Source organism: Mus caroli, unplaced genomic scaffold, assembly GCF_978045245.1.
Source record: "Mus caroli unplaced genomic scaffold, Mus_caroli_1 scaffold_15, whole genome shotgun sequence".
Lineage (NCBI taxonomy): Eukaryota > Metazoa > Chordata > Mammalia > Rodentia > Muridae > Mus > Mus caroli.
Genome location: NW_028227270.1, coordinates 14241088 through 14256101, shown reverse-complemented (window position 1 = coordinate 14256101; position 15014 = coordinate 14241088). Strand labels below are relative to the sequence as shown.

The 15014-nt window shown below is 42.8% G+C and overlaps 1 long non-coding RNA gene across 1 annotated transcript; it reads left to right on the top strand.

Moving 5' to 3' along the window:
* Positions 1 to 353: 353 nt before the first annotated feature.
* LOC110307584 (uncharacterized) lies at positions 354 to 1559 on the top strand. The gene is made up of 4 exons (XR_002379429.1): positions 354 to 378; positions 798 to 853; positions 1135 to 1222; positions 1514 to 1559. It is a non-coding gene; the product is annotated as an uncharacterized LOC110307584 (long non-coding RNA).
* The last annotated feature ends 13455 nt before the right edge of the window (positions 1560 to 15014 follow it).

Genomic DNA, 15014 nt, shown 5'->3' with positions numbered 1-15014 from the left:
GCATTATCATACACTTTCTATTGGTCAAGAGTTTAGGTAGAACTTGCCGGGAGCTTCTGCCAAGTTTCAGTCATGGCTGTGCTCCGGAGTTCGGGGCCATAAGGAACTCTCAGCAGTCTCCATGACAATGTGCCCAGGCAGGTAAACCAACACCCTTTTTATTCATTATTTATTTATTCACTTCACATCCCAATCACCCCCCTCCCAGTTCCCCCACTCACACAGCCCCTTCCCCATTTCCTCCTCCCCTTCTCTTCTGAGAAGGGAGTGCCCCACCCCATATTACCCCACCCTGGTGTATGAAGTCACTACAGGACTAGGCACATCCTCTCTCACTGAGGCAGTCCAGTTAGGGGAACAGGCAGGCAACAGACTCAGGTACAGTCCTTGCTCCAAGTAAGCATAGTCACAGCTTGCTCACTCATGTAGCAGGATCATTAGGAAAGACTTCTGGAAAAGCTATTTAAGGTGACCTGGCTCAGCTGACCACTCCCCTTTCCAGCTGTCCTGCTTTCTCATATAGGGCACATGGATATAATGGTAGGACAAGCCAAAGTCATATTAGCATCATCAGGAACAGGTTTAGATAATACTAGAGACCTTGAACATTTGCACTAAACTGCATACCGTTAAGATTCCAGACTTTTCACTACAGGAGAAATAGAAACCCGAAATTCTGAAGTCACCCTGACTGTGTCTTTTCTATCAGTGGCTGGATGCAATCTGTGTAATGAGAATGCACAGTATTATCAGGGGTGTGCTTTGTCAATGATTGGATTTATCAAATCTTTCCCTAGGATCTGGTTTCTGTGGGAGAAATGAAAACGAAAGTGTGACAGTGGGCAAACGTGAGGTAAGAGGAAAACCTGGAGAGTCAAGGTGGGAAGGAGAAAGAGGGGCCAGGCATTAAATGCAGTGGGTAGATCTTGCCCATCCCAGCTTCCTTTTAAACACACAGATCAAGTTAGAATAGTGTTTGAATAGAAACAGGCAAGATAAACATGAATACACATGAGTAAACATGAATATGAACACAGCCTCAAGCAACCAAAAAATAGCCGTGTGAGCATACATTAAGGGGATTTAAGAGTAAACGCATGGATAAACTGAATTAATTCCTTTGTGTCTTTTAAGGTGCTTCTGCCAACCTCAAGAAACCCCACGAGTCAGTAACAGAGCCTTTCTCCAGTCTTTGTCTTTTATCCTACATCTTTCGACTTGGGTATCCTTATAATGAAAAATTGACAACAGGAAGACTTCAAAGTTATTTGGCCAGATTCTCCTGGCCACTTACCATGTCTTCCATCATCTCTCCAACCCCTCTGTCACTGTAAACAAATGCCTAATAGAAACATCTGAGCGGGGAAGGGGATTTGGGTATATCTACAAGGTATGGTGGAGTGCCTGGAGGGTGTGTGTGGAGAGACCCCTCACTTCATAGGAGAACAAGAAGCAGAGAGATCTGGGAAGAATACAGTAACCTGCTTTCCCTAACCCTACCTCTTCTCCTAAGGGCTCCCCAGCATCCCCACAGAATACCATCAGATAGGGAACAGCCATTCAAAACACAAGTCTATGTGGGAGAGTGCAGACTCAGGTAACATTCCCCCTAAGAGTGAGCTTTTAAAGTCAATCTCCTTGATATGCAACTTTATCTCTTCTGACTGGCATGTGTCCTCACACTTGGCTTTTGATGCATTTTGAATGAAAATGGCCCCCAAAGACTCAGAGAGTGGCACTATTAGGAGTTGTGGCTTATGGAGTAGGTGTGGCTTTGTTGGAGGAGGTGTGTCCTTAGGGGTGGGCTTTGAGGTTTCAAATGCTCAAGCCAGGCCCAGTGTCTCTCTCTCTCTCCTTCTTGCTGCCTGCCAATCCAGAAGCATTACTCTCAGTTACCTCTTTAGCACCATGACTGCCTGCCTGCCACCATGCTTCATACCATGACAATAATGGATCGAACCTCTGTAACAGAAGCCAGCCCCAATTAAATGCTTTCCTTTATAAAAGTTGCTATGGTCACAGTGTCTCTTTACAACAACAGAACACCGACTAAGACAGATGTCAACTCTAAGTCTGGTTCCAGATGTTTACCTAGAGTCAGACTGTGGGCATACACTGGCCCACGTACATAAGCCACTCCTTCCATGCTCTCTACAAGCCAAGAACAGTGGTATTTTCTACTGTGACTAAAAAGTAAGTTTATTCCACAGAGGAACATCTGTACAGTATGGGTCAGCACTCTAATAGACAAAGTGTTGACCCATAGATTATTTATTTAATGGACAAAAGGCAATTTCAGTTGGTTAATTTCATTCAAACTATATTAGTGTATATGCATACATACCTGTCTTTGTCAAGTCTATTTCCATGTGTGAAATATCTGGGCTTTGGGCTAAGTACATATGGCTTTATTAGCTACTGCCTGATAGGCTTTCAGACCATATTAGATTACACTGCCTCCATCAGTGTGGGAAGACTCTAACTCAACAGTTCTCAACCTTCCTAATGCTGCAACCCTTTAATGCAGTTCCTCATGTTGTGGTGACCCTTCAACCATAAAATTATTTTTGTTGCTCCTTCATAACTGCTATTTTGCTTTGGTTATGAGTTGTAATGTAAATATCTGTGTTTTCTGATGCTCTTAGACAACCTCTGCGAAAGGATCATTAGACACCCCCAAAAGGGGTCATGACCCACAAGTTGAGAACCACTGTTCTAACTGCTCAGCAGCCTCACCAGTAATTAGGACATCACCGCTGAGCTTTTGGTTGGCTCCTTTGTTTGTGTGCTTGCTGTACTTGCAGACGTTGTTTTAGGACTTGAGGTAAATGCATGGTAGTCCCAGAGTTGAAGGTTGTAATTATGTCAAACACCTTTTTCCTTCTAAAGATATAGAGCCTAGCTCTCATAGCTCTCGTATGCTAATTAGCTCTTAGGGAGCATCTGGTTCTGTCTCCTCCTTGCTACTATTGGGTTATCTCCTTTTCTGCTTTCATCTCAGAAGTTCTTTTCCTATTCTAGAAATGACCTGTCCTTGCAGAGATGAAATATGGTTCTGATCCATGGCTTTCTTTTTCATGTTTTTCTTTGCTGTTTTGTTTTATTTATGTGCAGTGCTAGAAATCAAACCCAGGGCCTAAACAGCAAACAGATATTCTCCAGAGTTTTAGGGATTAGGCAAATATATATCTATATCTGTATATATCTATATCTATACATATATACACATATATGTATTATACACACACGCACACATATATGGACAAAAGGCTACACCATGGAAAAAATAACAATTCACACTTTATTAAGAGCTTCCTAGCCCCAAACATTGCATTCATGGGGTGGTTCTCTCCAGGACCCAACCCTGACTGAGGAGCTAGTGTATGCTGGGTAAATGCTCTGCACTGCGCTTAAATCTCAGGCCCATTTCCACATTGTTGTTCTTCAGGGTACTACTGCATTATTGTTCGATGGTCATCTGTTTCTAGAGATACCATCTTACTAACTAGTCCAGGCTGGCCTTGAATTTGTGCTCCTCCTGCCTCAGCTTCCCAGGAGTTGGGACCTCAGGACTGCAGCTCACACATAGCAGCAATGCCATGTTCTTTTTATTATTATTATTATTATTATTATTAGATATTTTCTTTATTTACATTTCAAATGTTATCCTCTTTCCCGGCCCATCCCCCGAAAGCCCTTACCCCATCCTTCCTCCTCTTGCTTCTATGAGGGTATTCCCCCACCCACCCACCCACTCCTGCCTCCCCACCCTGGCATTCCTGTACACTGGAGCATTGAGCCTTCATAGGACCAAGGGCCTCTCCTCCGACTGATGCCTGACAAGACCATCCTCTCCTACATATGCAGCTGTAGCCATGGGTTCCTCCATGTGTACTCCTTGGTTGGTGGTTTAGACCCAGGGAGCTCTGGTTGGTTGATACTGTTGTTCTTCCTATGGGGTTGCAAACCCCTTCAGCTCCTTCAGTCCTTTCTCTAACTCCTCCATTGGGGATGCTGTGATCAGTTCAATGGTTGCCTGCGACACCATGTTCTTAATGATGCTTAACAGAAGCTCTTAGGTTTTATGTGTTTTCAATTTTTCTTTATCCTGAGAATTTCTTACATGTGTACAATAAACAAAAAAGATCTCAGTGACCCTAGTCTTTCCTACATGTCTTTACCCCTTCCTCTCTCTCTCTTCGTTTTTTTTTTTTTTTTTTTTTTTGAGACAGGGTTTCTCTGTATAGCCCTGGCTGTCCTGGAACTCACTTTGTAGACCAGGCTGGCCTCGAACTCAGAAATCTGCCTGCCTCTGCCTCCCGAGTGCTGGGATTAAAGGCGTGCTCCACCACGCCCGGCTCCCCTTCCTCTCTTAATAGGTTCTTTTTGATAACCTCCTAAGTCCACTTATTGATGTCCATATGTGTGTGGGTGTGGGGCCATGCATTGGAGCAGGAGAACCTATCACTGGGCTACAATCTCAAAAAATGATTGTCCCTCCCCAGTGACTATTAATGGCCACTAGCTCCTCAGGAAGAGGTGGGTCCTAGAAAGAACCATCCCATAAATGCTACATTCTGTGCTAGGAAGCTCTTAATAAAATGTGAATTATTTTTTTCCTGGTGTAGCTTTTTGTCAAAGAAAAAAAAAAAAAACCTTTGTCTAATCCCTAAAACTCTGGAGAAAGTCTGTTTGCTGTTTGCTTCTAAATGTTTAACTGTTCAACAGAGTTTCTCAAAGCCCTTGAAGTCTGATTTAAACAAGCACACCATTGTATACTAAATGGTCTTGTTTCCCCATTCAACTGTTTTAGCTGTTAGTCTCAGAACCTCCTCAAATTTGTCAGTGTTTTGTGAGTTTGAAGGAAGGGAAGAATGGATTGAGCAGGATGTTAGTGGTCCCTGGTCCCTGCATTTTCTTGTGTTTTACCTGGGACCAGGTCTAAGGTCATGTGAATGAAACTGTAAAGTGTTAGTCATTGTCAAGAGAGTAGAAAGCCTTATGAGTGGTACTTTTCCATCCTAAACAGAGTCTCAAAAATGTAGCCCAGGCTAGCTTTGAACTGACAGTTTTCCTACCTTAGTCTCCCCAGCAGTGCTAGGGATCACTGCCCTGAAATCCTGTTTACCACTCTCTCAGGAGTTTTGGTCCTACTAAGGGCTCGTTTTAATAAAGGCGGAATTGAAATTTTATGTGTCCTGAAATCTTTTACCATGGAGTAGATGCCTGTGCTGCTTCAGCTCTGAGGTTGGAAGTCACCTAGAGAAGTCCTGTGGGGAGGAAAGCCTCTTTGCAGCTAATTCTGCTTTCTAGAGCCAAACATGTCTCACCCGTAAACCGCTCTTAGCAAAGTTAGAATGAAAACTCTAGGAGAGAGAGAAAAAAATCCCTGTCTAAAAGAAACATCAAGCTGGCTCTAAATCACTCTCCGTGAATGGTTACTTCTCAGAAGGCTTCGAAGAAACATTAGGGATTGGAGCAGAAATACCCACCTCTCCAGGTACCTCTGAATTCCCCAGGGAAGCTGCTGTATTCCCACAGTGAACTCTGTTGCAGGCTGTAACGTACATGGGCTGAAAGTTCAGGTTCCCCAGAGTCTTTCTCTGGTACTCAACACCCATCATTTCTAATGGCGTCATTTGGATATCTATCACTGGAATCCCTGTCTGTGAAAAAGAACAGCACCTGCCTTGCCAGAGGCTGGAGAACCCATCATGCAACTTGGAAACCGAGCAGGAAGATTCTTCCTGTGGGCTTCACTCAAGCTTCCTGAAACCCTCAGTCCAAAGTACAGATATTTGTAAAGTTCTCTAAGTTCTTTCTGCCGCTGTGATCCTAAGTGAGAGTTCCAGGGTCAACAACCATTATAATGTGCTGGAATGATCTTTACCATGTTCTATGGTCTCTGCTTCCCTATATATAAATTCTCTGGAGAAGTTCATTTTCCTAGTTTTCATTGGAACAACTCAAATGTATGTAATCATAACTCTGACCTGCAGAGGTGGGATGGGGTCAACTCTTGTATTCTATTCTAGAAGTCAGGCAACAGAAGTAGATAGTTCTATCATATTTGAAACTTAAAAAAAAAATACCACACAGAGACCATTTTGTTTCAGAATGTCCACTTGTGCATCTATGCAAAATATCTAGACTGAATGGTTAATAAACAACAGAAAATCATCTGTTATCGTTATGGAGGTTGGGAAGTTCAAAGTCAAGATGGCAGCAGATTGGCTGTCTTCTGAGGATTCCTTCTGTTACGTGAAGGGTAGCCTTTTCTTCTGTGCTCAGGCGATGAAGGAAATGTGTGAGTTACCTCATGGATCTTGTGTAAGGTCAGTGACCCCATTCGTGACAGTTCTGCCTCACTACCTGAGCACCTCTCCATGAACCACATCTTGATACCATCCCTTGGAGTTCAAATATGAATTTTAGGGAGAAGGAACACAAACATCAAGCCCGAAGCATGCCTTGCTTTTAGTAAGATTCAGCTTCTGTCTAATGACTATGAGGCTTAAAACTTGCACTGTTAGCAAGTCTAGATCCTAGAAAGAAATAATTCACTTTGTTTGATTACCTCAACTACATGCTTCGGTGTGTTGGTGGTAGCAGGTATGTATGCTAAGGTGATGCCCGCTGTTGATTCTGAGCACTTGGAAAGAAAAAGAATGGAAGGGGAAATAGCAATAATTTGAAGAATTTGAGAAGCAAATGGGAATGAACTATTACTCCAATTCCTGAAGGAAATATGATGGGGGAAGATGACTTTAATATCATATAGACAAGATGGATTTCCCCACATGGGCCATTACAGCACTGGCCAAGCACGTGGAAGAAACACATACCCTATTTACTTTCCAGGTGTGTCAACCCTCTAAATCCCTCAACCTTATTAAGGGCCACGAATAAACCAGTTATGTATTTAAGAAAACTCTTGACGAAAACTTGGGTGAGCAACAGTCTTTTTTACCTGATGCTCAGATGCCTGTTTGTAGTGATGGTCATGGCATCTGACAGCCAGATGAGTGAAGATCAGATAGTTACACTACCCTGCAGCCAGCTAAGCAGAGATAACCTACAATACCCTGCAGCCAGCTGAGGCAGAGATTACCCACGCCACCATGCGCCCAGCTGGGTAGAGATTACCCACACCACCCTGCGGCCAAATAAGTAGCCATGTACTTGTTTCTCTCCCCTTACTTGTGATTGACAAGATCCGTTTCAATTTGCAGGGTCCCAGCACCTCATTCTCACGCTCCCTTCATAATCAAGAGTGTGATTGCATGGTTGCCCTAAGACTGGCTTTGATGTAGGGAGGCATTGCTCCCCACCCCCAATCTTTCCTTCCCCTCTGTGACTCTAAGGAGAAAGCCTCTGATTCAGAAGAGAGCTCTCCAAAATGGAGGATGTATCGAAGTAGATTAACAAGAAGCTACTGGGCCCTGTATAACTGCCGTCCACTTCAAAGCCATCAGAGGCCATCTCTCACACATGGCCTTGCAGGTAAGGATTAGGCTCTGTTGGACTATTCTGAAGTAGTTACTGAAGGATCTTGTGAAGTCAAGACACAAAGAGCCATTCTGTTCTCAGAAATGTCTCCGTTTATGCTCCGGCGAGTCTCACACTTGAGCATTGCATCTCCTGCTCTCTCTCCTGCTGGTTTCAATCTGGCGGGACCACACATGTCTTTGTACTCTGCACCGCACATGTGCATATGGTGCATGCTAAATATAAACGCTGCTTGGCAGGATCCCTTTTCCTTTTCCTTTGTTTCTGAAAATGTAGCAAAGAAAATGTGTAATGTGCACCCTCTCCAAAATAAGTCTTTCAAGGAGTGGGATTATCTTGGCAAGCCACATGCTTCTCCAATCATTTTGGCATGTGGCAGTAGGGGCAGCAGTGTCTGTCCCTTGTCTTACCTGGTCAACTTGGCTTATATTTTCTTTTAAACAAGCTGTCAGATCAATATCTGCATTGCCCACCCACTTGACTAAGTTTCCACGGTCTGGTTTTCCCTCTGTTCAGGGACTAGTCAGGTTAGGCTGGGCTATGTCGCAATAACAACATCAAGGACAAACAGTCTGTCTTTGTTTCCTATTCATACTATGTGTCCTCTGGTAGTTGGTCAGGTCATTGGTTCCTCATAGTAATCCATGGCCAGTCTGATGGAGGCTTTGTCTCAATATATATGTTCAGCATCATTGCAGACATGGGTTTGGGGTTTGATGAATTGCTCTCTGGCACTGAGAGTGTTCCCTGGATGTATCCACGTTACTTCTACTTTCTACTTATGGGACAAACCCATGCCATGCCCAACTTCAGAGCTCAGAAAGGGCTGAGAGGAGGATTCTGGTACTAACATCAGTGACCAGATCTGTTGGAAATATATGCTAGTGGTCAGCCACCCATAAATATTTCTAGGTGCACTCATGTGGCTGTTGAGGAAAAAGCAGGATCCCACACAGTCCCAGAGACTCCATAAGGTAATAATAGTGGGGAGCTGTCTTGAAACAAGACACAGGGTTTTGAAGATGTGGCATGGCCTGGGGACACTTTGACTGGGGATAGAAAGGCCAACAACACCAATACCCCGATTCACTTTCAGTCCCTGGAGCTGGATAGAGGTCACACCCACAGAGTGAGATCCAGATATGAGAACCAGAAGACGTGTTTTGGGCACGTCCCAGGAGCTGACCTGCTTCCTGCTTCTATTTGCCATGCTTCACAGAGTCCTGAAGACTATTCTTATGCCAGCAGAGCCTGTTGTGACTGCTTTCACAGGTTGGCAGGGACCTCAGCAAAGCTGTGATTGAAGGGAATTCAGTGTGTGAGATCTCGAGGGCTTGGGGTTGTCCCAGAGCCACTTAGCAGGTGAGAAATCATGGCTGTGTCTGTGCTGACTGGGATGGGGGGTGTCTTGCACTTCTGGGATGATTGTGCTGAGGACAGCTGAATCAGAGGTGGGAACTTCCAATCTGGAGGGCAGTGGAGAGGGCTTTGCCAGGTAACATTGATCAGAACAGGCAGGGCCCGCTGAGGAGATACAGCGGCAAGCTCTGCTGCTGACAGGTGACTACTGTATCGGTGGAGGAGAGCTAAAGAGAAGAGCAGCCATTCTCTCTGGAGAAACTGAGGAGAGGTAACTAGACAGATTCAGCTGTCCACAGTGCCTGGTGCAACCTGCAGCTCAGCAATTGTTAGCAGTATTCTGCTAATGAATGTGGACCGTGGCCTGGAAGCTCTGTTTCTTCTGGCATTAACATTTTCTTGCTTTATTTTAATGAGAAAAATGAAATTCTTCTCAGTTTCCTATATCGCACGCGGATGGGGAGGGTATGACATTTAACAACAGTGCTTTGGAAAAATATTAAGCATTATACAAATATGAAGAATTGTTGCTGTTATTATTCTGATGGCAGGCACATACAGCCTTGACTCAGCCTTAATATTGAGGGGATATTGGAGGGATTAGGAGGGACTCTGTAACTATTGGGTAGTTGCTTGGCATAGCCTTCATAAACGGCCAGCTAATCTGTCCATATTAAATCCATTTTAGGAAACCAAACACGCAAACTCTGTGTCAATACACTGCAAATGCAGACATAGATCATAAAACTTGATCACTTCTCATCAGACGCCACATGCTCATAAATTAAAAAACATGTCAGGTTATTAACTCCAATTTGAAATCATCACTTGATAATCTCCTGTGTAAAAGGAAGAGATTGCTTAAAGTAGGAACAGTTGCCCTAAGTTTCCCGATATAGAGATGCAGCCAAAATAAAATGGGGGAGGGAAGGCTAAATTTATATGGCAGAGTCAGAGGGGGAAGCAAGACAAGTTAGAAGGGCATGGAGTGTATTTAAATCAAACTTCAAAGTCTTTGGGAAACTTTGTTAAGTCTTAACAAAGTTAAGAATTTGTGAATGCTTTGAGAAGGGATTACTGAAAAAGTGACGTATTGACACTTTCTAATGGCACATACTTTTGTTTTTTTTCAAGAGCAGAGACTTCCAAAATTAATGGGTAGGAGAATGAGGCCAAATACAGGTCCACCCAAGCCTGTTTAATTATCCTAGCTGTTGTTTGCATGCACCTGGGTGCTTTCACCAACATTGATTTTATAATAGCTAATTGTTTAAAGATTTGTTCATTTTTATTTATGTATGTGTGTGCACCCACATGAGTTTATGTTCACCATGCCAATGGAACACAGTGGGCACTGAATCCTCTGCAACTAGAATTATAAGTGATTGTGAGCTGTTTGGTACAGGTACCAAGGACAGAAGCCAAGTTCTCTAAAGACCATTGTGCACTCTGAACTGCTGAACAGCCTTTCCATTCTTTCTAGTGAATGAGAGCATTCGTTAAAATAGGTTTACAGTTTACCTTTACTTTAAAATTGTATTTCGTTTTCTTTTTATGTATATGTGTAAGTGTCTGTGTAATATATGAACAACAGATCCCCTGGAACTGGACATATAGGTAGTTTTGAGCTGCCATATAAGTGTTGGGGACCAGGTACTCAGCAAGAGTAATGAGTACCCTTTATTGCTGAGCCATCTCTCTCTACAGAAGAAGTTTACTGAGAAGAGGAGGAGGAGGAGAAGCAGCAGCAGCAGCAGCAACAACCACCACCACCACCAACAACAACAACAGCAACTGAACATCAACCAAACTAACTTAGTAGATAAGTCCCATATTATTTCAGGAGAAGGGGCTGGTGAGATGGCTTAGCCGTTAAGAGCATTGACTGCTCTTCCAAAGGTCCTGAGTTCAAATCCCAGCAACCACATGGTGGCTCACAACCACCCGTAACAAGATCTATTTCAGGAGAAAATTTCAGCCATATTCAGAAGGATGAATCGCCAGTTTCTGGTGTGCTAGTTAGAATAGGTAGTAGACTGGCTTTCCCTGACACTGCTAATCTTTCTTTTCTATGTGAAACAGACAGATGCCACACAGCATTTTGTGGAATTCAAAACTTATCTGCTATTCTGGGTAAGAAAGTCTTCTGAAATATGTTGAGATTGTTAAAACTATGGAGATTCAACATTAGTTTGAATGAATTCTGCATTATGAGATAGCTACTAGCCTGCGGGGACAGGGACAGAATGTTATGGTATGTGTGTGAAATGTCCCCCGTAGGCTCATGTGTTTGAAAACTTGGTCTTCAGCTAGTTCTGTATGTAGTTATGGGAGATTGTAAGACATGAGGTGTAGTTGGAGAAAGTGAGTTACTGGGGGTTGGGGGGCGCCCTTGAGGTTTCTAGCCTGACCATGCTTTGGCCCAAGCTTCCAGCCCAAGATCTCTCAAACATGGTAATAGATGCCAAAAGTTTCTGTTGCTGTTGGTCAAGCCCCATCTGCGGTGCCATCTTTAATGTAGTAGACTAGGTCCCTTCAAACCATGAGCCCAAAGAAACCTTTTGTTCCTTAGCTTGTTTCTGCCAGGTATTGTTCATAGTGATGTAAATGTAACTCATGCAAGTGGTTGCTAGGTTACTTGGGTAGTTAAAGCCCCACTGTTGTTCACTGGTCCAATCATTGCAGTAGTTTCGTGACCTTAGTGATTGTTTACTTAACCTCCATTTTTCTCAAGCAGTTATACAAGCTTGTGGACATTTTATTTATTTCTGCATTGGTACATCTGGGGTACGCTGATACCCAGATGCAAATGATTGAGAGTGAGTTCGTCTATTATTAAGCTACCTGAGCTGAAACCAGCATCCACATTAAGTAGTAAATGTTGATAGGAGATTGATGAATTGAGTGCCTTAGTAAGGAGCAATCCTTAAACCTGTAGGAAAAAATTCTGTTTCAGGCAGGTGAATGTCTTCCCTCTAGGTAGATGGCTGTCTATTTTGCATACCTGAGTGTAAACTTATTCTGAGCAATAGCGGTAGTAATAGCAACTATGATTGCCAGTTGTTGATCACTTACTATGTATCAAATACCAGCACTTGATTTTATATGATCAGTCATCACACCAAGTACTCAAGTGTAGTGAACCTGTCTGTGAACTTCTGATCCTTTTGCCTCCACTTCCCAAGTACTGGGGCTACAGACTTTGTCCAAATCACCTTTATTTTAGAAACAAGGATATTGATTGTAGGGAAAGTTAGATCCTTTCATGAGCCACAAGACAAGGTTTTGGTCAATGCTGAGCTGCAGATCAGAAGATTGTAGCATCCATTTGTAATGCCTAGTGACACTGCAGCCCCTGTTTTTAAGAGCACTCTGTGGTGTGTGCACAATGATGACATTGCCTTGCCGTTAAATGATCTGTGAATCTCTTTGCCCAAAGACACACAGTAAGCAGGGACTTTCCAGAGCCACATGATGACTGAACTCCAATTAGTGTTCTTTCCACATTACTTACTACTCAGCCTAATTTCTCAGCATCAGAACTTACATATTGTTCAAGCAAGCACACCTTTTATCTAAGCCACTTGAGATCCCAGATGGAATCTCAAATATTCTGATTCTATGATCATTATCATCACCAACAACTACCATCTGATGAGTGTTCATTACAGGCAAGGCACTGAGTTCTAAAATAAGCAGGTGCTTGCCTAGAATTCAAAACTCACTGAGGTCTTGGAAATTTGAGTTCCCATGAAATTGTTTCCATCACTGGGAATGCTATATGCTAAGTGTATACATTACAAGAAAATCCAGAAATTAGAAGCAAATTCCCCTAAAGACCGAATTATGATTGTGTGGTTCACTGGATAACTGTGTCCTTTGCAGTCAAGTTATCTGTTGTGTACTTGAACACACAATACTAAAGTTTGCCGTGATAATCCAAAGGCATTATTAACAAATCCAAATGAGAAGTTCAGAGAAGGAAGAGACTGATGAATCACAGCAGTTAAACACAATTCCCTGGTGAAAATCCCACCCGAGTTGTGTCTGCAAAATGAGCAGGCCCTGAATAAGCATGGAAGGAGACCCTGGGGATGAGAGAGCAAGAACAGAGAACGGGCAGTAGCCATGTTCACTAGGCCGTTCCTTCTGCTTTCTACTTCATTCCCACACAGACTTGGCATTTCTTTATGCTTCAAAGTGCCCTGGAGGTTAAAAACATGTAAACCTTTGAGTGCTTTAAGGTATGAAAAGAAGGTAAGATTTTTCTCAGTCTATAGCACTTACAATTGTAGGAAATTAGAGGATTAATGCTATGGCTAGCAGGATCAGAAGATGGAATAGAATTCTCATAATAAGTCAGAATAACACATTGCTAAACAAAGAAACAAAGTTCCTTAACCCTTTAGGTTAAAATTGTTACCAGAGTGTAGCATCATACCTCATGCCTTTTCAAAAGAGCTGTTGATCTGGGATTGTTACTACAATGGTAGTGCTTTCTTTTTAAAAATTGTGTGTGTGTGTGTGTTTTCTATGTCTCAGGAGGAGAAGGAGCTAGCCTGGAATAAATTGTAGGTTTTTATTTTTCTCTTTTAAAGTAAGTGCCTTAAACTCGGCAAGGTGCTGCCTGGGTAAATTTTCTTGAGAGGTTAAGGGCCTGTTGTTTGAATCCAGCATTTGTGAACATGTGTTCTGTGGAATATTAATCTCATGACACATTTCACACTAAGCATGATGCTCAATTAATTTGAATGATGCCCTTGGCTTATAAACCCTCAATGCACAGCAGCGTTTGCACGGGCTCTAGGAAGCCCTTCCCAGAAACCTTCTGTAACTTTGCTTAACCCAGTGATGCCTGAAGTTATTTGGTTATTAAATAATCCTTAGGCTGATGAACTCTTCCCTCTTTTACTTCTTTTACCCTCCAGGACAGACAGCTATCACACCCAGGGAACAATCTAATAGATGGAAGCCACACTAGCTGTACTGATGGAGAAAATTTAAGTAATTGATTAACAAGTGTTGCCTTAGTAAAAAGCATGAAAGGGAGGACCAATCAGTTCACAGGCAATGACTGCTGGAAGGGGTCTGTGGTTCTAAGAACCTAGATACTTTGAGAAAGGCCCTGTGGAGTTGGGACTATGTCAGAGGTAGGGCACTCTCCTAGCTGCTGTTTATATCAAGTCATTGAAGGCAAAGCTGCCTGACTAGCTCTGATATCTCAGAAGCTCTGAGATGGGGACAGTAGGGAGCAGAGGTCAGGGTTTTCAGGTGGTGGCCCTGGCTGCCAATGGCTGGTACGGCTAGGTGGTATGTGATGAGGCTGGCAATGTGGGAAGACATTGCTGGTAGAACTAGCTTCTGCTGCCAGGGATGAAGGATCATGGATGGAGCAGGTAAATAGAAGAAACAAGTCCCTGATCCCTCTCTAGCATCTTCTATTGGCAAGATCTATAAAAGGGGAAATGCAGCCTCTTCTAGTATAGAAATGTTCTCATGGAGCTAAAAAACAAGCAAGCAAACAAACACATGACTAAGTGAATATATAAAAATTATGTATTTGTATACACACACACACACACACACACATGATATCTTCATTATCCTTGCAGTTAGTCTGTAGCTGCTCTTGGTAGCGTTCAATAACAAAAATATTCATTATATTCTTCTCCAAAAAGATTCAAATGCCCTTCTTAGGTATGAAGATACTTTTATTGTTTTTCCTAAAAGGGACACAAACTCAAAAAAAAAAAAAAAAGGGACACAAAAGCCCTTTACATATTGCACCCATTTAGGGGCAGTGTTAATCCTTTGCCAAATTTAGTCACAGGTCCATCTGAATATTTTTTTAAAATCAAAGTGAAATTATTAAAGTATCCACACCACCCACGATTCATGTAAAATAATAAACAGAACGAAGTAGTAAGGGGACAGTGAATTTGCTTGGAAACATTTGAGACTTTGATAGGAACTGTTCTGGCTTCGCACTATCAGCTGTGTAGGTAACTGGACTGTAACTCGGGCTCAAAGTTGTGAGGGCTCCAACAGGTCAGGTCCAGCTACTTCATAAAAGCAACCTAAATAGGGAAAAGGAAAGAAAAGATCTTCATCATCGTGGCCTCGCTGGGAAGATGAAGACCAAGTAT